General features: G+C 53.4%; 1 protein-coding gene, 1 long non-coding RNA gene and 1 pseudogene across 5 annotated transcripts in view; 1 reads left to right on the plus strand and 2 right to left on the minus strand.

Moving 5' to 3' along the window:
* Positions 1-3,761: 3,761 nt before the first annotated feature.
* LOC114508946 lies at positions 3,762-5,305 on the minus strand (annotated as a pseudogene).
* A 4,270-nt stretch (positions 5,306-9,575) lies between these two features.
* On the minus strand, positions 9,576-14,299 carry LOC118497454. The gene is made up of 2 exons (XR_004899981.1): positions 12,437-14,299; positions 9,576-9,854 (listed from the first exon to the last, which is right to left on the minus strand). It is a non-coding gene; the product is annotated as an uncharacterized LOC118497454 (long non-coding RNA).
* A 103-nt stretch (positions 14,300-14,402) lies between these two features.
* The window catches only part of ACSL1 (acyl-CoA synthetase long chain family member 1), a 57,916-nt gene continuing 44,362 nt past the window's right edge, over positions 14,403-27,956 (plus strand). For 3 of the 4 annotated variants that reach the window (XM_036011762.1, XM_028526470.2, XM_036011763.1), the window contains exon 1: positions 14,421-14,556. The gene's annotated coding sequence lies outside the window, so the exon portion shown is untranslated. Of the gene's footprint in view, positions 14,557-27,956 lie in introns of all 4 variants that reach the window. The other variant, XM_028526468.2, reaches the window with a different exon arrangement.

Here is a 27,956-nt window from a genome sequence, read left to right on the forward strand (position 1 = left end):
TTGTTCCTACATGCATTTCCCCAAACAGTCTACAACGATACCTCCCTTCCCACATTCTCGTCTTACAAAACACTTTGACACTCCTCCCACTGGGAGGTGGCCGCCCTGTTCCCTGCCTTTGACTCTGGGGGAGCTGGTGACCCCAGCAGGAGTGCTAATACCACTCCCCAAGCCAGCTCATACAAGGTAGTGCGTCTCCCACGTGGCCCTCTGGCCGTGCTTACTCTTGCAGCCTCACAGCTGTGAGGAAGCCCAGGCTATGGAGAAGGCCACACGAGGGGGAACGGGTAGCCACCTCCGATGTCCCAGCCGAGGGGCAGAGTCGTCGTGAAAGCCGGCCCCCCGCACCGCCCCAGGGAAGCCGACGCTGAGTGGAACAAAGACAAGCGGTGGACCGAGGAGCGAGAGGAATGTTTGTTGTTCTCAGCCTTCACGTCCTGGAGCGGCTTGTCCTGCAGCGATGGATGACTGATCCACCGTCCATCTCTGTGCGCGCTCCGCGCTGCACCGCTCCCCGCTCCATGACCACCCTCACGGTCCCCCGGCCTGGCGCCTCCTCTCGCAGCCCCTCTCCATCCCAGTGCCCTCTTCCCGTTGAAATCCTGCCCCTCCCTGAGGCCTCGCTCAGTGGCCCTTCCTCTGCGAAGCTCTCCTCATTGCTCCAGTTGGCTGTGATGGCTCCCCGCTCAGAAATCCCGGAAAACTTTCTCTCTAACACAGATGTACTTATTGCCAGGACTGATATCGGACACACGTACAAACTGGCAAGGCCCGGTGCCGACCAATCAGAAGGGAGGCCTCCTCCTCCGTTCTCGGTCCTGGGGTTGCCCTGCAGCCGGTTTGTGCTGCCAAGTCTTGGCCCCATGGCCTGTGTGCATGCACCATGGGGACAGGGCACCAGGTCTGTGCTTTGCAGCGTCCCTGCCCCATGGGGTGACATGTGATATGCGACACTTTAATACTTGCACCGGTACTATACTTAAAAAATAGATCTCTGACTAGTAAAAGAGAAGGTCCAGAGAGAACACCTACAGGAAAAGGAGCTTAAAACTTGAAACTCTAAAGCTGCTAATCACTGAGAAGTCAGATAAACCTTCTCAGACCAGGACCATGAAGCCCCAGGACTTTGGATGAGAGGTTACAGACACTCCGACTGGTTCTCACACTTCTGCGTGCAAAAGACTGCCTGGGGGAAAAGGAGTGTGGGTGGGGGAGGGGAGAGAATGTGGGCCTGGACCCCGCCCCCAGACATTCCGGATCAGTAGGTCTGGGTGGGGCCGCTGAAATCTCTCTCTGGAGGTGGCCTGTTGCCGGTGGTGTGAGGAGCGCGCTCTCAGCAGCCCGGAGTATTCAGACCCCGCCCCCGGCCGTGTGCAGTCCGTTCCTCGTGCGGCGGTCCGCGCCTGCGGAGCTGGTCGCGGGGGCTGGCCTGGCCGAGCCCGGGAGGCAGCGCGCTGGGAAGGCGGGGCAGGCTGGGAAAGGCCCAGCTGCAGGGCTGGCTGCGAGGAGAAGCACCGCCCGTCATCTCTGGGCAGAGGCAGAACGAGAGACGCGCACGCCTCAAGGACACCCGCGGAGAGACAGGCAGCCTGGCTGGTTGGGGAGTCCTCCCTCTGGGGGTGTCCTGGGGTGGGGCGATCTGTTTCCTCACGGTTGTGTAAATTGTTCACGGGGTGAATCACTCTGTGAGCTTGGCCTCCGCCCTTGGCTACCTGGCTCCTACCAGACCGACCTCTGATTCCACTTACTCATAACCCCAGAGCTCACACTGGAACTGCAGACTCTCATATCAGGTTATCTACGTCAACCCTTTTTTTTTTTTTTACCCAGAGTAAAATCTACACAGCATCCTTCCACTATTTAGAAGTAAATCCGCAGAGGCTTTCCAGCTTTGCTCCCTTAGGAACAAAGATGAGGAGGTCACACTCCTCATCTGCGGAATCCTTCACAAAAGGGGCGAGTCTGCCCTGGACCCCGAGGGTCTGGATGAGGTCTTAGAGCCGCTGCTCAGGCCTGTGACCTCGCCCTGTGATTGCTAAGTGGTGGCTCCCCGGCCTCGGAAACCTCAACTCTGCCCTAGAATAAAAACTGAGGGGTGCTCTTCAACTGAAGCAGCTTTTCCCCGTGAGCATCTTCCCATCGAGACAAGAGAAGCAGAGGAGCAGTAAGCAGCTGCCACGACTCCACACGAATCCTTGTCAACTGTGAGTTACTCAGGAGCGGCCAAATGACCATCTCCCATAAAATTTTAGGCCTTTCCGAAATATTCTCCCTCTCCCCCAGTCCTTGTGCAGTTAACAGTTTGTGTAGATGTCTGCCCAGAACGTAGTGTTACAGACGGACACCTGGGAAGAGATTGGAGTACTGGGAGAGTGTGCACTGTTGTGCAAACGTAACCGCGAAGATGGACAGTCCCCGTCACTGCCGCAGACTTCCCTTGTGATAGAATTCCACACTTCCTGTCATTGGTCTTTAACAGCCGTGCTTTGCTGACTTAGTTACAACATAAGCATCGGTATCGACATTGTGCAGAGCACTCCTTACCATAAGTTCTTTCCCTTCTGCACCACACTGGGAGATGGGTATTAGTTTAAGATCAAGAAACCAAGGCTCTCCGCAGTCTTGGTGACTCTGTCTGAGGTCCCAGAGCTGGTGAGTCTCACACAGGGACTTGAGCCAGCACGGCCTTCTTGAAGTGGCTGGGAACGAGGGGTGCTTCCTAAGCAGGGGTCCCCCTGATGAAGCCCCGCCTCGCAGCAGAAGACCAGTTCTTTCTGCTCGACCTTCTGGATCGCGCTTGTTTCAAAGGCCTCTGCCCTCCAAACCTGCTCTTCTGGACCTTTGGATGTTATGCGGTGGGGAAGAGGCAACCGGCTTTGATGAACACTTGTCGAAGAGAGAAACATCTGTGCTGAGTCTGCCTGAGAGATGTTGGAGAAGGCATTAGTCTTTGTCTGTGTCTGACCTTGGAAGAAGTAACCTGTTTCAAAACATACCCCACACTTTCTCCTCCCCTGAGTCACCGAGCAAGCGTGCCGTTCCTGTGTTCGCTCACCGAGCCCATGGCCAGGAGCTGGGGCTCAGAGAAGAAGTGCCATCTAATGGGGTCGCTAGCAAATCACAGGGAAATGTGACAAGGGTGGGGGTATCTAGGGGACTCGGGTTGAGACAGCTTGAGTCACCGAAAGTTAACTTTTTTTTAAACCTTGCCAATAAACACATTCATTGTGGTGGCAACGCTCCCATTTTAAAAACACACAGGAGGATCCTCTGGTGGACCAGTGATTAATCCAGGTGTGGCTGGGCACAGCTGGATGTTGACCTGTGTGGTGCTGGCACCTGTGTCATCCGGCTGTCTTTGCTGACCCTTCAGATAGCGTGACCTCTGGGGCTGTGACCCTCGGAGCGTCCACCCACTGCTTACAGCTTCCTGGAGCTCCAAGCAGTCCCCAGTGTCTTGAAGTACCCAGTGGGCAAAAGGGGTGGGTCTATGGGTCAAGGAGCAAAGTTGTACGACACCCTTTTCATCTGTCTTGTCCGAGAGCCACCGGTGGCTACGGAGCCCTTGAACTACGGTTAGTCTGAACTGAGGCGTGCTGTGCATATAAAATGCACGATGGATTTTGAAGATCAAATGAAAAAAGAATGCAAAATATCTCACTAAAATTTGGATACGGATGACACGATGAAATATTATTTTCGGACATACTGGGCTAAATAACACTTTACAATTAACTTCATCTGTTTCTCTGTACCTCTTGTGTACAACCAGACCAGTTTTATGGTTTCTACAATTGGATCAAGAGCTCTCTGGATGGCTGCCAGCACGTCAGCCGCGTGAGAGCACGCAGAAACATCCCAGGAAAGGAGCTTCCCTGATTGGTGCATCGTCTCCGGTAATTGTAAGGAGTGGCCTGTGTGAAACTGCTGTCAAACCAGCCAGGCTGCCTCTAGGCATCCATCATTTTCAGGACCGCGGGTAACCCCGGCATATTTTCCCCGAATAACCTTGCCTCCTTGTGTCTCCAGGTCCGGCTTGCTCACGTGCACCTCGGTGGCAGTGCCTGTGGCAAAAACACCCAACGCTGTATAAAGTGGGACGAGGGATTCTTCTTTGCACCCAGTACTGGCGGGCACAAGGTGGTTTTCAGCTCACCATGTGTTACCTGGGCCTTCGTGAAATGTAGGCCCATTGGCCTAATGAATCTTTCCTATTTAGGTGGGTTTCCAGCAAAGCCATCTCCAGCAAAGCAGACTTTGGTGACCAGCCTGGTGACCGGCTTCCTTCCCTCTCCCTCCTGTTTGAATGACTTTCAGTGCCTCTGTTTCTGCCCGGGCACAGACTGTGGGCAGCGGGACCTCCCATTTTCCCGCTTTCTCTTCTCGTTTCCTAAAAGTCGTGTTGGAAGTTACTTAGCTTGGGACTGTCCCCCTGTCTAGCAGGTGTGCAGGCACTGCTCCTTGTGGAGTCTTCATCCTTCTTCTGTTCGGTGTCTCTCTTTTCACGCTTCTCGGCAGGTTTCTTCATTTGTATTTTCTCAGCATGGCACTGTTTACGGTAGAGCTTAGCCTGCAGACCAATCACATCTTGCCTTCTTTGAATGCTCATGAGCCTCTCGACCTTCCTTCTTCCTCTTTTTCTCGTGGCAATCTGCACAATATTCATAGCGCTACGGTGTCATTCAATATACTCGTTTAGTGGCATGGTCACAGCCCCTGGGGCTTCTGGGTGCGGTCCCCTGGGCTCGAAGGTCTCTATTTTTGGGTCTCAGAGACCCTCGAGCCAACTCCAGAAATTCACATTTCTAATTGGTCTCCCATCCTTTGAGTTGGAGTCATTAAGAATTAAAATGCTAGTAAGAGGCAGAACCAGGCCTCCAACTTAGATCTTTATAACTGCAAATTGGACAGGCTTTTAATTCTAGCAGAGGCCGTTAACACAGGGATCCCAGGAAACTCACAGAAAGCATGTGGGACATATTTATTGGGAGGGGGAAATCCCAGTCTTTCCTCAGATTCCCAAGGGGGTCCCTGGCCTCCAGAAGGCTGAGACGGGGCCCTGAGGCCACACGAGCATAGGGCTGGTATTTGCCTGGTGCAGCGGAGGGGAAGGAGGAGGCGAGATCGGAGGAGGGAGAAGGCTTTCCGCCGTTTCACTCATCGGGTTTCAGTATCGCTCTGAGATGATGTACCCGCCCCGGCGTCCCATCTCCAGGGGCCTGGGGTGACAAATGGCCTGTTCTAAGTCCCATGTACTTCCTGTGGTATTTGTAGACACACTCTGCTAACTGAGAGTTAAAATACTGGCGGGTGGGCCCTGGCTGGCGTAGCTCAGTGGATTGAGTGCGGGCAGCGAACCAAAGTGTCGCAGGTTCGATTCCCAGTCAGGGCACATGCCTGGGTTGCAGGCTATGACCCCCAGCAACCGCACATTGATGTTTCTCTCTCTCTTTCCATTTTCCCTCCACTCCCTCTCTAAAAATAAAATCTTAAAAAAAATACTGGTGGGTGCTGAGGGCCTGACACACATAATAGGGTCCTTGGTGGGGGTGGAGGCGACAGAGAGGCCACAGGGACAGGGACTGAGCCTCAGTTAAGGACTCCCTTGAGCACATGGTGAGGCAGCTGTGCCAGGATCTGAAAGAGAGAGAGGAAAACCAGTGGTGCTCAGACCCTAGGAACGGAGTAGAAACTGCTACTGGTGAACTAAATGCTACTCCCATTTTTATTCTGGACTTCTGGGCCCCGGGCCTTCCTGAGTGTAAAAGGAATGGAGATTTGAATCAGAGTTTTCACTCATTTCACAGCTGTTTGTGGCGTATTCACTGCTACCACTAGGCGTGGTGCTAGGGTCTCTGGGAGAATAAGGCACCTTCCCCATGTACGCGTTTCCACAAACAAGAAATCACAATCAGACGTGACAAGTCCTATGCCGGAAACATTACAAAGAACTCTGGAGCACCTCCAGAGAAAAGAATGGTTACGCCTTGGGGAAGGAGAAGTGCTTCCATCGGAGATGACCACGACAGTTCAATGAAACTAATGTGTACCGAGTGCCAGGACTGTGTTGGCACGGGGACAGAAGACGTCCAGACGCAGGAGATGGGCTGTCGAGCTGCTTGCAGCCAGCACACAGGCCTGGACGTACGGACGCGACAACCTGCCACCACAAAGGCACTGTGTCCAGAGGGCAGGGGAGCAGGGCTCTGGGAGTGACAAGTGTGCATATGTGTGTGTGTGTGTGTGTGTGTGTGTGTGTGTGATGTGTGCGCTCTGGGGAAAGTGATGCACCAGTTAGGTTTCGGTGGATAGATAAGAATTTACAGGGTTGCAGAGAGAAAGAAGCATAGAAAGAGATACAGAGGCTTTCCAACGAGAAGTAAAAATGTTAGTATTCATAGAGCATTCACTCAGGGCCAAGCCCGCACTAAGTGTTTCGCAGACATTATCTCACCAAACGGCCTCTTTCCTTTTTTTGTAGATGATGGTCCTTTCTTGGATAGAAGATGGCACCATACTCCAGGCCTATCTGTCTATTTATCTATCTAATTATCTGTCATCATCTACCTATGTATTCATATCTCTCCCAGTGTTTGTTAAGGAATCAGATATAGTATCTTGTTTTTGACATTCTGGTTTTCTTCTAATAAGCAGTAAATATACTTTCAAAAGTATTGGCTGATGTATTCTTTCCTTTGTTCAGCTGAATGACTATCGTGTGAACACAGAACACCGTGTTTGGAAGACAGGGATGTGATTATCATATTTCAATACCTTGAAAGGAGATTTTTTTTTTTGCTGAGATTTTTTTGTCTTGTCACCCTAAACTGGTTAAAGTGACGCCCCAGGTCTAAGCTGCAAAGCCATGGTCTTGTCAGATCAGTAGTGGGTGTGAACTGGAGTTTCCGTGCTGTGAACCCTGCTGACTCAATACTAGTGCACGGGAGGCCGGAGGGCTCGAACCGGGGACCTGCCGGGCACGCTCAGGGGGAGGAGCTCTGTCCGGAAAGCAAGACACCACTGCTGTCCACTGAACTGGGCGGTCGTACTGTTTGCAGGTTGACTGAGGAGCTGTTTTCTCGGCTGAAGCACACAGAGCATCGTTTTCCTTTGGAAGTATTATTTCTTCTGTGAAACAGCAGGGCTCCGGGACTCTTATTTCTGGAGGAAGTGGGGAGAGGGAAAAGCGTGTGCGGGTACATTTAGTCAGCAGAGTGGAGGGCAAGAGTCTTCCCTCTTTCACCTCCACTATCTTCACGTTTCATCTGTAGCTACTTGCACCTCTTTCCCTCAAGTTCCGGAGAAAGCCTTTTCCTGTTTTCAGAAACATCTGCCTCCTATCTCTTCCATCGCTGGCTCTCCCTCCACCAGCAATTCCTGTTCCTATTTTATTTTCCATCTCATCTGCGTTGCTGCTACCAACTCAAAGTGTGGAGGTTTATATGTGCTCTGATCTCTCCCATCTTCATAAGGTAAAGCCACCAACAAAGTAAATATTATTTTTTTTAAATGTTTACTTTTAATGGTATTTATTTATTTATTTAGAGAGGGAAGGGAGAGGGAGAGAGAGAGAGAGAGAGAGGGAGAGAGAAGGAGAGAAACATCAATGTGCGGTTGCTGGGGGTTATGGCCTGCAACCCAGGAATGTACCCTGGCTGGGAATCGAACCTGGGACACTTTGGTTCCCAAAAAGTAAATATTCTTAAACTCTGTGTTTCCTGTAGCTAATATGTTCCTCTTTACCTTTGCTTTAAAAAAAGCTTTAGGTATAATTGACAAATGACATTATATTAGTTTCAGGTGTACAACATAATGATTCAATATACGAGTATGTCTATATTACAAAATGATCACCATAATAAGTGTATCTAATGTGCATCACTTATTTATAGTACTTTTAAATATATCAATATATTAAGTATATTATATTAAATATAACATACTATTATATTTAGTGTATTCTTAGATGCACAATTTTTGTATTTTAACACCTTTGGGATCAGCATGTGTGGTAGATTGTAACATGGTGTCATAGCTCCCCTCTTTGTACCCGTGTCCTTGGGTGGCCCTTTCCCACACCGACTGTTGACTCGGTCCTGTGGCTTGCTGTGGCCGATGGGACAGCAGCAGGCACGATGTAAGCAGAGGTCTGAAAAGCAGTCGTACACCAGGGCTCGTCCCCTTTGCTGAGCTTGCAGCCACGAGATCACAGTTTGAACACACCTGAACCAGCTGACTGGAATGGCCATGAAGAAGAGAAGTAAAGGACCCCAGGAAACAGCCTGACAGGCACCGAACATGTGAGGCTGTCCCCAGACCATCCAGCCCCAGTGTCGTCACCGGCTGACCAGCGGCAGGAGAGACCCGCGGAGGAATCCCCCAGCCCAAGTGCTGACCCCCGGGATCAGGCATTCGTAAATGGTGGTTGTTTTAAGACACTAAGTTTTAAGGTGCTTTGCTATTTAGTCAAAGCTAATCAATCTAGGGGACATCGTCGGACTGATGATGCCTTATAACTATAATGGGCAGCATTCATTTTCTTTCTTAGGGATACATAAAACAGCGGTGTTTCTTACAGTAGACTGTGATTTAGAGAGGATACAACACATTCGAGGTCCCACTTGGCAGATGAGAAAGTTGGCATCAGAGGGTTTCTTGCCCTAGCCCTGTAACCAGTTAGGTGTGGGATTTGAATCCCAGCACTTTGACTCCAGAGCCTTTGCCGATAACCTGCAAGTACATTGGATGGCTGGAGAGAGGAATGGTGGGGAGCTGGCCTGTGAGGAAGCAGGAACAGGTTGGGAAGAACATCTCAGGAGTCCTTGTACAGAGTTTGAATTTCACTGGTTGACAATGAGAAGCTAGTTGAATTGGAAGATTGGGATATTTATCATTTATATTTGGCATTGACTAGCTCAAATCCCATCGCCTCAAGACACCAGAAGTCAAAGGTTGTGGGTGCGGGATGAGTTCTGTACGCCCGCCTCCTCCAGAGCTCCGCTGGGGCCCCAGAGTGTGCAGGGCGAGAGCCTGGGCGGTGAGCCTGGGAGAGCGCGGGTCTCCCTCAAGGAGTTAATGACGCCAGCGGATCAAGTGCGCTTAAAACAGGAAGAGGGTGTGCAAGAAGGGAGGACTATAGCTTTACTAGAGCCCCTGAAGACCATGTGATAACCATCGGTGGTTGCAGAAAAGCGCCCCATTTGCTGGAAATATGCTCCTTCCTTATTGCCGGAAGCCCGAGAGGCCCGTACGAGCCAATGTGAGCAGCAGCAGCACCGTGATGCCGCAGAACGTCCTGTCCACAGCAGGTGCCGACAAGGCTTCGTTGTCAGGGCCCCTCACTCCCAGAAGGCTCTAGTGGTGTGTTCACATAGTGAAATGTTTCTGCAAGACTTGCAAAAGTAAGACACTTGAGCTGCAATCACTTAACGCTGTTGCCATGCTCCGCCCCCGTTCCTCTGGCACGACCCCTTCCTTGGCAGGGCTGAAGTGGCCAGCTCATTTTTGGAACCCAGCTACAGGGACCTGGGGTCGGGAATCTAGTCCTTTGGGTTTGGGGAGGTGTATCTGTGGGATTTCTGGTCTCGCACGTGCATTTCTAACCTTCCCAGCACAGGGTTGTCACCGGGACTGTCCCTCGCCCATCTCTCAGCGTTCCAGCACCTGGGCTCTCGGGCCCACCATCCCCTCTCCTCGCCGACCTGTCCTAGGGCATCTGGAAGTATGTGGGCAGTAAAGAGAAACCCAAGATGGAAGGTACATAGCCAGAAGCTATACTACTGACTATTCTTCTGATCAGCACTCTTTTAACATGAAAATCAGTGGATCTGGTTCTCTTCAATGTCTTATCAAAACTGGAATTTTAGAAAAAATTCCATCAACCATGCATTTTCCTTCTCCTCTATAGAAAATTGTGTTATAAAAAGTGTCTTCCTCCCAAAAACCTGCACCCCAGGCTTCTCACGAGAACACTGGTCAAATCCCAACAGAAGGACATTTTACACAATCCAATGACCAGTACTCCTCAAAGCTGTGAGGTCATCAAAAGCGAGCATGATCTGAGAAACTGTCACAGCCAAGAGGAGCCTAAGGAGATGTGACAAGAAAACATGGTGCCCTGATTGGGAACAGAAAGGGGACATTAGGTAAAATCGAAGAAAATCTGGACAAAGCATAAACTGCAGATATAAAAATATATCAGTACTGACTCATTCATTGTAACAAATGTACCAGACTAATGTGTGTTGTCCGTGATAGCCAAAATTGGGCATGGAGTTTATGAAAACGGCAACTTTTCTGTAAATCTAAACTTGTTCTATAAATAAAGTTTACTAAAAATGCCATGTAAAGAATCAGTTAATGTGTGTGCAGCCAAAAAACTAGGGTGAAAAACTTATTATAGAGGTAGGGAAAAAGAATAAAATTTCTAGGTTATTTTCCAGGTTTTGTGAAATTTATGCTATTATAAATTTTTTGTTATATACTTTTAAAATTTCTATTCTACTGTATTTCTATTTTCATTATTTAAAAATTCACATTTGTGTCACATTTGCTTTTCTACCCTCACCAGAGGATACTTTTTCATTTGCTTTTTTAGAGAGAGAGAGAGAGAGAAGGGAGAAACATCGATGTGAGAGAAGCATCGATTGGTAATTGGTTGCCTTTGCACTCACCCAGACCCAGGGTCTGCACCGGGACCAGGGATCACACGTGCCTGCACCCAGACATGTGATGAACCTGCAACCTGGGCATGTGCCCTGACCGGGAACCAAACCTGTAACCTTTTAGTTACAGCATGACGCTCCAAGCACTGAGCCACACTGGCCAGGGCTATAATTTTCTTAAAGAGTCCCCTCAATTGTGTGAACTTCAGACTCCACAAAACCTGGGTCCACCCTTGGTTGCCGTTGATCACATGTGAATAGTTAGAAAAAAATGTGTCCAATTCAACAAATGAGCACCTACGATGGGTCAGTACTGTGCAGAGGAGTACGGTTTGTGAAGAGTAACAGGCACGCACAGTCTCATGGGAGAGACAGGATCCGCCTAATGCAGGTGTGGCCTCAACACAGACCGAGTGGAAACACCCAGCTGCTGTGGCCAACCCTGTCTTTCATCGTCTGCTTATCAAGACCTGGAGTTAAAAGCGCATTGGTCATTATAAGCTGACGTGGCTGTACTTCAATAATGTGGAAGGTCACTAATAATCACAAGTCGCAGTGGACAATCACAAGTGGGAGCTTTCGAGACAAGGCCATTGTCAACCTGCCTCTCAGCTTGTCCCAAGAAGGACTTGGATGCTCTTTAGCTTCTCTAGAAGATCTATCGATCAGTTTGAGGCAGATGTAGGTCTGTATCTAGCTAGGGTTCGCCACAAAACTTGAATCAAGCCAGAACTGTAATGGGAGTGAAAACAACTTGAAAAAGAGACTCAAACTTCCATTAGGGAATTATGCTCCGCTATGACCTCGAACTGGCTCTTGTTCACTTGGCTAAAGAGATGTTTGGAAAAAAGAAAGTAGAAAAGAGGTTTAAGACTCCTACTCCCTGAGTTCCAAAATGAAATCCCCAACCAGGGAGTCTGGAACCGTCCTTTAGTGAGAAACTGAGGCCAGGGGCTGCGGGTCCTTGCCACACCCTTCTGTGTTCGGTTGTGATTACAGCAATGAGACTGTTAGGATAATGAGACGATTATTCCCGTCCTGCGGAAGACGCAGTGGGGTTTAGTGCAGGGTAGCCCCCCCCCCCAAGCCCTGTGCATCACTGCCTCCCTATACAGTCTCTACCTCTTGGTCACAGAACAACCCGATAAATGGCGAAACTGTTTGAAATGATTAGGGAGAAAAGCTTCATTTTTTTAAAAGTGTTAGCCCTGACAGGGACCTGAGAAAATACTTTGTCCAGCCCCCTTATTTCCAGAGGAGACACCTGAGCTTCTGGAGGGTAGTGTTGCTTCCCAACCTCGCAACCCCTCTGCCAGAGAGGGTGGGATCCAGCTGTGACCCCTGGGTGCGTGCCTTTCCCACTCGAGAGCGGCCAGTCACCGGCACCCAAGGGCTAGGATGCAGGGAGTGTTTTGGGGGTGTGGAGGGATAAGGAGAGAGAGAGCCAAGGACAATTATCACCTGTTACAGGTGGAATTGTGGCCCTCTCACCTCCCAATTTAATGTTGAGGTCATAACCCCCAGGACCTCAGAACATGTTGCTCTCTGGAGGTAGAGTCTTTGCAGAGGTGATCAAGCAAAAACAAGGTCATTCGGGCAGACGCTAATGCAATGTGACTGCTGTCCACAGAAGGTGACATTTGCGCACAGACGCAGACAGAGAGAAACCCACGTGAGGAGACATTACACCGTGACCATTCCTAAGCCAAAAAGAAAGGCCTGGAACTGATTCTTGCCCCACAGCCTTTAGAAGGAGCCAGCACCACTTACACCTTCATTCTGAACTTGCGGACTCTGGAACCATGAGACAACGCATTTCTGTTGTTTAAGCCACCCAGTATGGAGTGTTCTGTTACAGCAGCCTGTGCACACTGATCCGCCACAGAACGTGGGAAGTGGCCAAGGCGACATGGTACTGAGGGACTGGTTGGAGGAGAGAGAAAAGGAGAGGCTGAGATGATGAAATCATGGGCGGGGGAAGGAGACCTGGGCAGAGAAGCCAAGGATTAGCCAAGTGTAAACCAACACAAATGAAAGTGGAGTCCACTTCTGCCTTTACACGAAGAGTCTAGATTTGGTCTGGAAGGTCTAGATTTAGAAGGGGCTCTCAGAGAACCGAGTTGTCACAGAGGCCAACTGCTGTCCCCTCCCTGGGCCATGGCGCCCGCTCACTGGGCCGGAAACAGTTACTGCTTGCTGCCATGTTCGGATAATCTGGAAAAGTGAAAACAGCCCGGGGGAAGGCCTGTGGATATTATCGGGGTGGCATCAACTTGAGTTGTTTCCAGAGTGAGCACAATCCCCCCCCCTCCAAGTATCAGTGGGGCATGGTCTCTGAGGCTTCCACGGACACCCAAATTTGCGGCTGCTCAAGGCCCTGCAGTAAAACGGCATGGTGTTGGCAGGCACATCCTCTGGTGTACTTTGCATCATCTCTAGATTCCTGATAATACCAGACACAATGTAAATGCTATGTCAATAGTTATTGTTCTATATTATTTAGGGGATCATCACATGAAAAAGTCTGATGCACATGTTCCGCACAGGTGCCCTTCCTTCAGGCCTAACTACACAGTACACGTCAGCAATGACCTAACCTCTTTTTTTCCTGAATGTTTTTGATCTAAGCTTGACTGAGTCTGCTGAACCACCTGTCCCAAGTTCCACCATACGGATACACTGTTCCTGTGGTTACTATGTGCAGCTCTGGAGGCAGGTGGCCTGAGTTTCAGGTGTGGTTCTGCCCCCGCTGGCATTCCACCTGCCTTTGCCTCAGTTTTCTCATCTGTAAGAGAGGGGATGATGCCAACACCCGCCTCATCAGGGCATGAAAACTCAGGAACATAATGTGTGTGAAGGGTTTCAATAAACAGGATCCAAAGCATCTATTGTAACAAGAACTCTTTCTTCCCAGGACTCAAACTCAAAGTGGCACCAGGTAACAGCCCTCCGCCGATGCTGGGCACGGGCACCCCTGCAGCTGGGACCACTGTGATTGGTGAGGATGCTGGCAGGCCTCGGGCACCAAGAGGAACAAGAGCATTTGGGATACCGGCCTCCTGGAAATAAATTGCACTGGCCTCTGAAAACCCCCAGTGGGTATCGCCTGGACGCAGAACCCCTGAAAACCGCAGGCGCAGGGCTGAGCAGGGTGGAGGGGCTGCAGGAACTTGGTGGAAGAAAGCCACACTTGAGCAATGGCAAGGCTGCCTCCCGCTCTAACTCTCCCCGACTGGTGTGCCCAGGGTTGCTTCACGTCCAGGGCATTGCAGAAGTCCAGGCCAGTCTCGCCACGCGGGGGCTGTGGCAAAACCCTGCACAGGGAAAGTGGTGAAATCGAGTTTAAAGGAGTCGTACAGGTCGGTGCCAAAGAAAACAGGGAAAGAAAGCTCTGGGGCCACCAGGGCCCCATTCTGCAGAAGCCCTTGCTAGCGGAGAACTCAGCAGGGCACGCCCTGGTGGGTGAAGATGCGCAAGAGCGTCTCGCGACCCCCGCAGACTCCAGGGCTGGTGGGGCTCCTGGGCTGAGGCATCTCAGTTCACCCTTTGCTCCTGCTCAGATTCGTTATGAAACCACCGGCACGTTCGGGAGACTGGACGCCTTCGCGACTCCCCGAACACGGCTACTGGCAGCACGCTGGCAGCAGCTTGCGCTGCCAGCGTGAGCCTTGACTTGAAGGCGGGCACGCTTCGGAGGCGGGGCCTGAGTGGGCGCGCGGCGGGGGCGGGGCCTGGGGCGGGGCGGAAGCCGCACGCGCACGGAGCAGAGGCTGGAGCGCCGTCACTGCACAGAGGTGACGGCGGCGCCTTTAAATAGCATCCGGAGCAGGCGCGGGGCAGGCAGTGGTCTGCTGTGACAGCCGGCGACGTAGCAGCCGGGCTAGCGGAGGAGGTGAGTACTTCAGCTGTCGGGATCCGCGGGCGTCCCCGTTGCGGCGCCCCTGGGATCCCCGGAGGTCCGGGACTGAGACTGCCTCGCCGGCCGGAGCCCCAGCACAGTGGGGAGGCGCGTGAGCCGCCGCTCGGTTCCCTGGGACGTTCCGCTTTTCCGGCCTCTGCCCTGCGGCTGCCCAGCCTGCGGCCGCGGAGGCCTCCGTGCAGCTGGAGCCGGCGCCGCCACCGCCACCGCCACCGCCTCTGGAGCCTGAGCCGCCGGCATCCGCGCTGGCTCACTGCGGGATCTCGGTGACGTGCGCGCCGCGGCTCCGGCCCCTCGTTTGTGGGGCGGCGGGGACTGGCCCGGCCTGGATGAGCCTGAGTTCAGATGCGGGGAGATGATCCTGACAGGCCAGCATCGGTGGGTTCTCGGCCACCGGCATCCCTCCTGCGCCCGTGGCAGGGCTTTCGGGGTGCGCCCAAGCCGCTCTCCTGCCTCTGCAAGACGCCGGCCCCCGCGCGGAGCGCTCGCAGGAGGGTCAAAGGCAGCACCAAAAGCCGGTGGCCATATGTAGGATCCCCACGGTGTCTCCTGAGGACTGCTAGTAGCCTCTGCAAGAGCCGTGGTGGAGTCCTTGATTTACAGAGTCTGGCATGTTTTTTTTCCTGATTAACAAGTGGAATGATATCTGTGACATCATAGGCGGAGCGTGCAGATGGGTGACTAGAGTGAACAGTGGACTAGAACCTAGAGACAGGTGCCCCGGGTAATGGTATAATTGCAGCCCCCCCCCCACCCGCCCCACTCTTTTTCAAGGTTATGAAGCTTGATTAAGACTGTTATACAAGTGCCCTCTGTCTTTTCCAGTCGAGACTTTTAAGCTTCTTGTGGACGCAGGAATATCCAAAGTGTCCCCGGTGTCAATACCCTTCCTTTTATTTACTGACTTTTGCACAGCATGGGAGAAGCTGGGTAAATCTCAGTTTCTGGCACAGATTTCATCTCTGTTAACCCCAACGTAAACGATTGTTTCTAAACACAAAGCCAGTTGAACGCTTCTGGTTGATTCTGCGTTTTCAGGCGGAGGTGGCGGTTAGGTTGGCTTAAAACTCGAGGCTGGAGCTGACAGCCTGCATGCGCTGGGTGTGCTTGAGAAGGTGGAACTTTTAAAGGAACCCTTGCCTACCACTCTGTCTTGTTCTGACTCACCTGGGAGAATCCCTTCCCAGCCCGAAACTTGACTCCTCCTCTGTGAAGAGGCTGCATTAGACAAGTCTTTCGGGAGCTAAAATTCTAGATTAGAAAAAAAAATCTTAAAAGCAGCACGTTTCAAACCTCCCTCTCTCCCTTAAAACAATACAGACATATTATAGACCATATGCAATAGACCTCTATTTTCTATATTTACTGTAAATAGAAGACTTTTTTAAAAAATCACCTTTCTCCCCACAATGATAAGTATTTTGATATATTTTCTTTATTATGCATATTTTTTAATTATTATAGGCAGCCCAACTAAAGAGAAATCCCTGGGCTTTTTAGTTTGGGGCATTTAAGAGATAGACCATTGTGATAAGTACAGGTAGGGACAGGTGTCTGTTTATACCAAACAGGTAGAGTTTTCACGGCTATGTCTGCTTTTGGGTGAAGGTCAGGACAACTGAAAGTGTAGCAGCTGGCCACAGTGCCACGCTTAAGGTCCAGGTCTTGCTACACCTTTCCTTTTGAGGTTGCTGTCATGTGGAAAATGGTTGTATGTTTAGCGGGGAGGTGGGGAAAGGTCAAGTTGTTTTGTCATCACAGCTAGGAATTTCTCCTTCTCTTTCCCTTCCAGTTTCACTTTTCTAGAAAGAGCAAGACTATAGGTATGGCAGTAATTTCCAGACATTGTAACTCAATAACCTTAGAGAGATGAGTAATTTTGCCACTTAAAACCTATGTCCATTATTCTTTTGCATTCACTGCCCCCTTGTAACCAAATTACATAAAGTTAGAATTTATGAATAATGTTCTATGAAAGGTCTTGTTTGGACGATGCTGTGAATTAGATGACTGCGTTACAAAATGCCAAAAAATGTGTGTGTTTTTTTAAGGCAGCTCAAAACTGTTGGTATCCTAAGGCCATTTCACGTCTCACTCCAAGGCCGCAGCTAGTCAGGTGGTAGACTGAAGATGCCAGAGCTTTATTGACAGTGAGTGCAGTCCAACCGGTGGTCAGACCAGCATGTCAGGGTCACTGTGTCTGTCGCGCCTGGAGGCTGGGCCTCGGTGACCACAGCCAATCTGAAGCTGCCAGTGGTTGAGTTTGAGTTTCAACATCCTAGGGCTTGCAGGGGCTTCTGAGAGCTTTTAAAGAAATACAAGCCCCGAAGTAGCAACTGGACTTTATGAACCAGAGGTAGAGGGAATTTTATCAGTGTCTGTGGCCCCAGCTCCGAGATTGTCATTGTGTCTGCAGTTCCTTACCTAAAATGTAGAACGCCAACTCAAAGCCATCCCAGTTCGTGTAAGCCCGAGGTGACGCACGCTTTGAAGCGATCCCCATACCACGGGGACGAGAGAAAACGAGCACACAATCCGAGTCGTGGCCATTGTCTGCTTTTTTTACATCCTGACACTTAGAAGTGGTCGAGTGTGCTGGAGTGGGCACCGTGTTCCGTTCGTGTGACCTCCGCTGGTCTGCAGGGGAGGCGGCAGTGTGGCGGGGGCTTCCTTGGACGGTGGCTGGCCTGGAGGGATGACACGTTCTTGGGACAGGGACTCAGGTGGAGGCGAGGACTCTGCTCTCCTGCCTTGGAAGAAGACACTCCGCTGGAGACACTTGTCTTATCTCCAGCATCTTAAGATTTCAACACTGGTGGCTCGGTGCAGATACCTGGACTAATTCTCTTCATGAATTAGTTGCCAGTCTTCAAGTTTTAAATAAACCTCAGCAAGCTCTCAATTATCTAAATCAAAACCATTTGCCTCAGAAAAGTGACATAATTATAATTTTACATTATATACTTTTTATATTGTAATAGGAATCTATGCTTATTTTAGAAAATTTGGGAACTATAAAAAAAAGGTCTTAAAGAGATTCAGTACTATTAACATTTTTCTGTATTTCCTTTTTGTTTCTCTAAACAATATTTTTAAAAATTTAAGCATATATTTTTTACTGAAGATAAAATATTTGATAATTTCATTCTAATCATCTACATTATATTGTGAACATTTTTTCCATGTTTTAACATATCTTTTGGAAACGGGAGCATGTTCTGCTTTAAAGCTGTTGAAATGGACAATGGTTTGAAAAGCATTTTATGAATGAATGGCTTTAACATACTTTTGGGTTCACATGTTCTAGTCAAAAGCTGTTGAAATAAAGATTTCATGGTCTGGAAAGATAAGCAGAAAGGAGTCAGGGCCCCGAAGGAGGAACCGTGACTTGCCTTTGACACCACTTCCTTGCGCCGGGAGGGCTTTCTGACACACGTGTGACCTCTCCGTTAGCACAGCCGCGGCACTGTGCCCTCGGGTTTGTAGAGGGACAGATGGCCCTGGTGCACGGGGCCAGTGTGCCCTGGATGGCTCGTCCTTTCGTTAACCAGGAAGGGAAAGTTGCTGTAAGAACTGGTTTGTCCCTCCAGGCTCAGCTGTCAACTGCAGAGCAAGGCGGTGTCAGCTGACTGACCGGGTGACCATGGGCCGAGCACGGGCCACTCAAGGCCCGAGAGGTGACAATACCAGCAAACGGTACCAGACGCTGTCCTCGGTGCCTCAGGTGTGCCCACTCAGGGACTCTTCCCAGCATCCCCATAGGGTAGGCAGGCCCTGCTGCTATTCACAGTAGACAAAAGAACGGGTACAGAGGTTACGTCACCCAGCCAGGGATTGCACCGAGGCAGTCCGGCTTCGGGGCCAGAGCTCCTAACCGCTTGGCCGTTCCAGGTTAGCCAGAGGGCGGCAAGGCTGAGGACGGAGCTGGTTCTTCTCCTTCTGCAGGCCCGTTGCTCCTTGGCCTTGCCCTGTCTCATTCACACGCTGTCCCCGACCACCAGAGTGCTGAAAACGGCAAGGAACTTTGATTCAGGCCGGTTCAGTGAGTGGTGAGTCCAGCTGGTACACGGCCGTGACTTCCCAGGGAATTAAAGAGCTGAAGGCTCTGCCTGCCCTGGAGGCTGGTCCCGTAGGACTGGAGAACAGCACAGACTGATGACTGACGCGTCGTGTGCGGAAGGAAGAGAGCGCGTGGGGCGGGCACAGGGACCCAGGCTCAGCAGGGAGGGCGGAGTGTCGCCCACTCAAGTAGGAGGTTGGCTTCTGCGTGGCACACAGGTTTGCTTTCTGCCGCACACCTGGGCACATTTCTCCAGAAACAGACCGTCTGGACAGGGTCTAAACTTTGCTGAAGGCTTGCAGTAGACAAGAGGGCAGAAGGGAGAATTTCCCGGGTTTGTAGGCACAGTGCTGTCGCCTAGTGGTTACGGCCTCTTTTTCCCAGAACAATTTCAGGTGGAGCCCCGAGGTGTAAAATCAGGGCCGTGGTGGCAGGCGGGGGCGAGGGGCGGGGAATCCCAGGTCACGCAGACAAGGTGGGCAGCGCTTCAGCACAGCCCCGGGCTCCCCGACACGGAGTCAGCCTCGCCCACTCACTCCGCAGACCCAGTGGCTAGAGACCAGCGTACGCGGCCTGTGTCCCCCTCGGGCCCCGACACACAGTGGGGGTTGCTCCTGAGCCCTGCATCTGGGGGCTGGCAGGACCCTGATTCTGTCTTTGATTCAGGCCCCGAAATCCAGTCAGTCGATAGGTTCTGCTCATTCTGACGTCCTCTGTACACATTGCCCAGCGCTTGCCCCCTTTCCCCTTTCCGTATCAGTGTCACCGACCTAGTCCAGAGTCTGTCGCCTCTGGGGTGGGCTGCCAAGGCCCTCAGTGTAAAAGAGAGGGGGAGGATGAGGACTTTCCCCAACACAGAGCTCTGATCGAATCCCTCCTCTGCCCAGAAGCCGACCAGGGCCCCTTCAGTGAGGTCCCAAGTCTTCCTTTAGCTTGGTCGTGGGGCCGCCCGCCGGAGTCGGTTCCAGCCTGCCCTTTCCCGGGCCTCCCAAACCACCACCCACTGGGACCTGTGGGGCACAGGGCCTGGTGGCACAGGGTCAGCCAAGGTCTCTGCACCCGAAGACTGTGCGTGAGCTCTCTGTCCCACCCCGCCCCGCCAGCCCTCCTGGGTCCTGGGAGCACCCCGGCATTCCTCATCTGCCCTCGATCCTCCCGGCCCTGTTCCTCAGAGGTGCTCTCCTGGAGCGAGCCCCCTGTCTTTGGACTCCAGCTGCTCACTGGAAATGTTAAAACGCTCTCCCGCTGGTTAGAGAATGGGCCGCAGCCCTTGTTCAGAAGCTGGGGGTGATGCCTGGCCAGCAGAGGCTCCCCTGGACCCTGCCCCGGGCCATCGGCCTTCCTTCCCGTTGGCTGAGGCGTGGCTGCTGTGGTAGTGCCCGCTCTCTGTCCCTCACCTGACTCTCTGGGTGTGCATCCCGCGCAACCCCCAGGCTCCGGGCTGGACCTCCCAGGGTCCAGGAGGAGGCCTCGCCCTGTCTTTTCAGCAGCGTTTGCCCTAGGGCCTGGACGTTAGTGGGCACTTAATACCGTCTGGTGACTGCTTGAGACAAGACGTCTGGGTGGTCGACGTCCTGTAGGAGGGTCACTGACAAGAACACGCATGTCAGCGTTCCAAGGCTGCGTATCACGGTGCCGGGCAAAGGTCCGCTCTCCAGAGCGAAGCCTGTGCTTTCGCTCGGCCACACTTTGGTTTGGGGGTGCTTCTGAGGCATCTTTCTCAACTATGTTTGAGCTGCAGGTGGCCTGGGCTTTGCAGGATGTAGTGGGGGGAAAGGGAGATCAGGGTCAATTTCTGTACAGTGGTCTTCGTTGACCTTGGGTTCCTAGCTGAAATCACACCGTGTTTCTGAGCTCCCAGTGAAATGCTGTGTGTGCCTTCTGCGGGCCAGGGGCCCACACTGGGCCTCTGGCAAGCTTCTGAGGCAGCCAGGTGAGAGGCCAGCAGGGACCTGGTCCAGCCAGCCACCTCCCAGAGACGGGACCGAGACCCACAGGGGTGTGGCTGAGCAGCCCGGAACAGGGCCACACTCCAAGGACAGGGCCAGTCTGGGGTCTTCTGTCCTGCCACGGATGCCAGGCCCTCTCCGAGTTCAGGCAAGCTGAGGACACTGAGCCCTCGAGGCAGGACGGAGACAGAGTGGCGGGGTCCCCCGGACAGACCCCATCAGGGGAGGCCAGCCCCCGAGGCTGCCGCGGCCCCAGGGCCATGGTTCCCCTCCCTCTGGAACAGCCAACCCAGTCTGTTCCCCTCCAGCGTGGGGCAACGTGGAAGATCTTTGTCTCCCGCCCAGGTGGAAGGCAGTTGCAAGCTTTCGCAGGCACTGTGACTCTGCCTCCAAGGCGTGGCAAGCTTTTCAGGGGCCCCAGTCGGCAGTTTGATTTCCGCTGCCCGTGGTGGGGAACTGCCGGAGACTCCGGCCAGGCGGGCGACCGGAGAGGTTGCAGGTGCTGCTCCGGAGATTGAGGGGAGGTCTCCACGAGGCTCTCTGTGTGCCCCGCAGTGGGGGCCAGCCATTAGGGTGCAGGCTGGATATATGGGAACTTCTATACATGCTTCTTTTAACATTTATATTTGTGTGTTTTATAATGTTCAGAAAATATATGTACGTAGTTTATAAGTAAATGCACTTACCTGTCAGGGATGCATTTATTCATTACTTCTGATGCATTGCCCAAAGTATAGGGAGTCAGAAAGTCACCCCCTTCTTTTCTAGCAGTGCCGTTTTTACAATCAGGTTCTTGGTTAAGGGCACAGAAGCTGCTCTGTGACACTAGGTTGTGATTCTTGTCATACTGCTCTCTGACTCCAGGAGAGTCGCTTAAGTCCAGGGCGTGCTTTGCCTTGGGACCCGGAACTTGACAACGTGGAAGCCTCCTTAGGACGGGGATTTGCTCGTGTTCTTCTGCGTTACTCACTGTTCTGTCCCCCAAGGCCAGAGCGGTGCTCGGCAGAGCCTGGGCCATCATCAGCCAGTGTTTGCAGTGTGGGTACATGGACCTGTCTCTCTTGTGGCGATTACCCGTCCTGCTGGGTCGGCCCCTGGGAGTCCAGGTTTAAGTCGGCAGGATGCAGTGTCCGTGCCGGTGGGTTTCCCTCCCCGCGGAGCAGAGGGGAGGGGCCCTCGGGGGCTGTGGGGCACCGCGCTGGGTGCGTCTCAGAACTGCCACCTGAGTGATCGCACGTTTGGGATTGGCTCTAAAATTGTCTTTAAAAATTGGCTATAAAATGAGACGATAGTAGCAAAATGTAGATCATTACTGAAGCCGAAGCTGAGGCTATGGGTGCCTGCTGGCTTATTACACCACCGTGTTTACTTTGGAATGGACTTGGGCACTTTCATAATAAAGATGCAACCAACACCGAAAGGGAAATAGAGACCCAAACTAGTGTCGCCCAAGCAGGTAATGGCCACACCGGACAACCTGTTTCTTCCTTTCTCTCTTTCAAACACTGGCCTATTGTTCTGTAATTCTCTGCAGCTTGGTAGATCTGGTTTGTGTTAAGCTCCCCCCGGGGCCAGTACCTGAGCCCTGGGTGTAATTCTACCTCCTGTCCCGTGGCTGTCCCCAGCACCTCCCTTGTCCCTGCTCACACAAAGAGCTAAACCCTGGTTAACCGTTCCTCCCCTTCACATGCTGCTTCCTGCAACACGGCCGAGGTCTTGGGCGGAGCTGACAAAATCGAGGGGTCGCAGTGGGGTCCCACGCTCTTTCAAAGGCTCTGGTGGGCCCTGGGGAGCCACACAGCCTGAGACTACTCTGGAGGTTCTAGTCATCTCTGTGTTTTGGGGTCACAGCAGTACCCTGCAGGAGTGAAGGCTTCCCAAACCTGTGAGTAGCTGGCTGTCCCCTGCCTGGGTACAGGCCTGCCTTTGTACCCTGTCTTCCACTTACCCTGTTCTGCTAAGCCGTTTCTCTAGTTTTTCAGGCCCTCTGAAACCTTGAGCTATTTTAAGAGGTGTAAGTAACTCTACCCAACCTGGTGTCCCTTAGGCCTTCTTACCCAGGTCACTGATACTTGATCCCAGTGACTTCTTCCAGCCATGAGGACTGCTGTCCTCCCCATCTCCCACCTGAGGCCTCACCCTGCCGGGGACCCGGGGGCCTACCGACCACACGCGGCTGTGTGGGGCCAGCCTCCTGCAGCCAGCTGCATCTTCGCTTATCAACAGGGCGCTGTCCTGGGAGAGAGCCAGGGTGTCCCTGGCCTCTGGTTGAGGACACGCCTGCTCCAAACCCGCCCACTTGCCCCGTGACCTCCTCTTTGCTGCCTGCACCCCCCACCTGTCCCTGCCTGTTCCCACCTGGCCTGCTTCCCCAGAGCCTCTGGACGGCCCTCCCTCCGAGATGCAGCCCACCCTGAGCTCTGTCCCGCCTCTGCCTTCAGTGCTCACATTCTGTCTGTGCCGTGTGGCTGGCCCCTGCAGCGTCTTCGTCCTCAGCGGTAGGCGGAGCAAACCCTGCAGGTGCTGTGTCCTCAGGCTGGTGGCCTTCTGTCCCCAAAGGACTAACTAGGGAGAGGTTGTGTTTTTTTTCACCTGTGATTTTTCTTCAGAGAATTGTTGGTTTCTTTGCAGTGGGACCCTTCAGTGGAAGTTGCCCACGTAGCCGCTCAGTGGCTGCGCCAGGACCCGACGCAGGGCGGATGGCGAGAGTGTAGATACGCACTTCTGGGAGGGCCCGGCTCCTCCCCCCGCCCCTCTGCTGGGAGGACAGGCTGCCACCCAGGCCCTTTCCGGAGCAGGCGGGGAATACGCAGACACCAGGAGACGGGAACCGACCTGACCTAGTTATAGCCTCTTTGTCTTGAGAAGCGTTTAACAATACAGCGAAGCGCAAGGGACGAGGAAATCATAAATCGAAGACTACGCGCCCACCACGGAGAACTGATGGCTGTTCCCGTCTGTTGTTCCCTTTGTATGCCCTCTGCCGCCTGCAGGTTCTGGGCGTGGGTGGGATCCTGGAGGCCAGGACCCCGGGACCATCCCTCTCTGGCATCGTCTTGGGGGTGCCCCATGGTGTTGGTGGGGGGTGGGGTCGCAGCTCTCCTCAGCCCCTGCCCCTTCCTCTGTCCCCCAGGGGCCCACACAGGCGGCAGCAGAGAAGCCAACTCAAGATTTTGTAGCTTGCTGGGGGCACAGCCAGTTCCTAGAACACGGGCTTTTGCATCTAATATCCCGTCCATCTTTCTGTGCTGCCCCCTGTACGCGCTCCTGGAAACGAGCGGCTTTGGGCGAAGCATCTGAGGGGACCCCAGGACCTAGGTACCTTCTGTGCGTGCAGTCTCTCACGCAGGTGGGCCCTGCTCCCCTCGGTGGGGGAGGGCCCTGCCTCGCTGGGCCCGGCTCTGGCCGCTGCGAAAGGACACGTGTTCCCTTTCCCACCAAGTGGTTCTCCCTTCCCTCGGCAGAGCCTCCTGGTTCAGGGCTGGGGAGGTGGCGAGTCTCTTCTTCCGGATTGTTTTGGTGGCGGCCGGCCCTTCCTCCCCTCCCTGGCCATTATCATAACAGGCCCCACCGGTGCTGCCAACACCCCGGACCGTGGTGTCACGTTCCTTTACACACAGCCCCACCGACATAATTAGGGCTCTCTCTGGGCCGAGTGTCCGCCGAAAGAGCCTGCCTCCTCAGGTCCCGGCGATGAGTGGGCAGCTCACCCCACAGAGCCTGCGGTGTCTCCATTCTTGCAGAAGGGCGGGGTCGCCCTAGCCAACAGGTCTCTGTGTCCCCATCTGCTGGGGCGGAGCTGACTGAGGTCGTCTGCTCTGTGCGAGCCTGGCCCTCTCTGGCTCTTGTCGGCCCCTGCCTCGTCACCACACACACACAGGAAGCGCTTCCCGGGCTTACAGCGGGGCCCACGGAGACACCTGGCTTCTCTCAGGAAGTCTTCTGAGTGGAACGTCTCCTCCTGAATCCGCAGCGGTGGAATTTACCCTCGCCATCCTGCACAGGCCACGTGGACAGCCGGCTCCGCTGGGCACGTCCTGACTACAGCTGTGGTCCCCCGCAGTGGGTGTGCGGGACAGGTCTTCGTATCCGTGTGGCAGAGAGAAGGCAGGAGAACCACACAGCTGGGCTTTTATCTTTGCTTTCCTTTTCCTCCCCGCTCTGGAGAATGTTGGGCAGGTCCTGTCTTCGTCCTCAGCATTCCTTACATCTCCGACGGCCACCCACGTGCTCTCTGGCGCTTAACCTGGGACGCGCCACAGTGCACTCTGGCGCGCAGGCTGTGCATCTGGTTTGGAGGGCTCTCTCTTCTCACGCCCACCCAGAGGGCGTGGCCGGCCCTGCTGGGGTGGGCGCTCCGGACTTGAGCCCTCTGGCGTCTGCTGGTCTACCCGAGGAAGGCATTTGTTCACTCTTCCTCCCCCTCGGGAAAGCCCGATTCGTTGTGAATGGTCTGCAGTCGTAGGTCTAAGTGTATGTCTGTGTGCCAAGGAGAGGAGAGGACCCTTGCCCTTGGATGACCTTGGGTGACACTGAACGTCAGTGACACAGTGTGAGGAATGATGGGAAGAGGGGCGGGGCAGTGTTTTTGTGTCCGCCTGAAATCAGTGGCCCGCTGCCTTTTCTGGCTTTTGCCTCCAGATGCCCCGGGGGGCTGCCTCTCACCCCTCGGGCCCACTGACCCACTGCAGCTCCGTGGGCCTCAGGAGACAGTGCTGAAGTTGGGGACAGGGGAACACCCCTTTCTCTTTGGAGACTCTCTGTTCTGTAAATACGTCCTCCCCAGGCCCCCCGCAGAGAACGGGTCAGAATCACGGAGGGTCATTCATGACTCAGCAGATGCGTGTGAAGGCCTGTCTGGGCAGGGCACCGTGCTGAGCACCAAGGATGCATGGGGCCAGAGGGTCAGGGCGGGCACTGCCCCCGCCCCCGGGAGGGCAGAGAGGCGTCCCCGTCAGAGAAGCAGACACACCCCTGAGCGCAAAGTCGGGCGTGCTAAGGGCCACAGGGGGCTGGAGCACTCCTGTGGCTCAGAGGAAGGGCCCTCGGCTCCTGACTGCAGGGTCCTGTAAGGACTCGTCACAGGAGGGATGGGGCGTGTTAAGCAGGGCCAGGGGCAGGAGCGGTTGGGATGGAGGTGGGAGGAGGGTCATGTGGAGTGCCGGGAGGCTCAGGGAGGACCCTCTGGGGGAGCTGGGAGGGGCGTGGAGGGAGCGCCCGGGCCCCTGCCTCTGTGGCTGCAGTGAGGCAGGGCCCGGGCCAGCTTGCCCAGAGCAGCATGGAGGGGGCTTTCGGGACCCTGGAAAGGGGTGGAGCTGACGGAGCTCCCCCCTCCTGTCTCACCTCCCTCGGCCTCAGGGTCCCACCTGTGTTCTCCCAGCTGCGGAGTTCAACCCTCCAGTTTCCTCCCTTTTTTCCATTTATATCCATTTAGTTACCAGATCCTTGTGTGTTTTTTAACCGATTAAAAAATCTTACTGTGGTAAAACACGCACAACATAAAATTTGCCAATTTAACCATTTTTAAGTGTACAGCTCAGTGGCATTAAGTACATCCCCAGTGCTGGATAACTATGACCGCTTGCTAGTTCCAGAGTTTTTCGTCATCCCAAGCAGAGGCTCTGCCCGCAACGCAGTAGCTCCTCATTCCCCACCCGACCCCGACCCTGACCCCTGGTGCCTCTCTCTGTGTCTCTACGAATTCGCCCATTCTAGGTCCCTCCTACACGTGGAATCATACAGTATTTGTCCTTCCGAGTCTGGCTTCTTTCACTTAGCAGAACGTTCTTGCAGGGCCAAGCCGTGTTGTAGCGGGCAGCAGAGCTCCCTTCTTTTTTAAAGGCTGAGTAATATCCCACTGTGTGCCCGTTCCACCTTTTCTCGGTCCCTCTGTCTGCCGATGGACCTGGGACCTACCCAGGCTTTCATCACTGTGGACCACGGCTCTTCATCACCCCCTGCTCGCCTCCCACCTCCATCTAGATTTGAACCCCGGGTGTGCTTGGGTCGAGGCACTTGCCTCTCAAGTCCAGGGGCTTTGCTCTCAGACCCGGGCCCCTGTCCTGTTCTTGTGTGCAGCTGGGGCGGGACGTTGAACTTCCAGGCACAGCTTCCGCCGGGTCTTTGCATTGAAGGTGGTGGCAGCTCCACTTGGCGGGGGGGCGTGCGGAGGGTTACGTGTGGAGGGTTACGTTGGATCGTGAGCACACAGGGAAGGCATCTCAGACCAACCCCCTGCCTGAACGTCGTGCTTTCCCTCCCTGTCCAGCCGAACCCTCAGGGGTTCCGCATTAACTCACCCAAATGCCGAGGGCTGGGCCGGGCAGCTGCTCCCAGCCGTCCCGTTTGTGTCCCCGTCACCTGGAGCAGAGCTCCTGCCCTACTGCTGGCCCTCTTCCCTGGGGCACCAGCTCACCGGGGGCTGTGACGCCAGCCCTTCCTGAGCGTGCGGTCGCTTTCATGACTTCTGTGGCACTCGTCGCCGCCTTGGCTGTCACCGTTGTGCATGTCACTGTTGCCAGTCTTCCGTCGGCATTACTCCTTTTACCTCCGAGCCTCCCGAGTGGGGTCTGCGGGCTGCTTGTGGGTCCTCCTCTGTGAATGTTAAATCACGTCGGTGCCATAGAAGGTGAGCGGCTCCCCCAAACTCTGTCATTCCCTGGGGTGCTCTGCCGGTCACTTTATTTTGACCAACCCCGGGTAGAGCAGGCACCTGAAACCCCCTCTGTGGTGGTCCTGGTCTGCGTCCCCATACAGGTCAGCTAACGGCGTCTTCCTCTCCCTGAGACCCAGCAGTTCAGCCCCCGCTGGGCAGCTCTTCCCAGGGCTCTGGCGTCACAAAGGCGAGTGTTTGCTGTGATTGTTGACAAGCTTTTAAAAATCAGTTTAAAAGGCAATCAAGTATGTGTTTGGGTTACATGAATATGGGCCCATAGGACACATTTTCAAAACTGTCCTGACATTATAAACTGTGTTCCTGTGACTTTGGAGTCTTTTTTTTTCCAGTGGTAGCCACACAAGCGACTTCAAAAAATGCTTCAACTTAGACAACTTAAGTGGAAGAGAAAAATGTGAAGCTAGCCACAGAAAACTGGTGATCCTCCAAAAGTGGCTTTAGAGACACCCGAGGCCCTGTTTGAAGAAGCATGTTCAGAGATCTTGAGTAAAACATTAATGAAATGTGAATAGTAAAAAGGAAGTGTTTCTAAAATGATTTATTTTGTCATAGGACTTAAACGCACACGTAGCTGAATGAGCACAGAAGCTGTTCGAAGTACACGTTTGCCCATTTCATGTCATCCCCAGTAGTTTATGTGTTCGAGTCGGACACCCTCCGTTGAGAATCTCTTTCTTTTGGGGCATAT

Source organism: Phyllostomus discolor, chromosome 11, assembly GCF_004126475.2.
Source record: "Phyllostomus discolor isolate MPI-MPIP mPhyDis1 chromosome 11, mPhyDis1.pri.v3, whole genome shotgun sequence".
In the NCBI taxonomy this organism is placed as follows: domain Eukaryota; kingdom Metazoa; phylum Chordata; class Mammalia; order Chiroptera; family Phyllostomidae; genus Phyllostomus; species Phyllostomus discolor.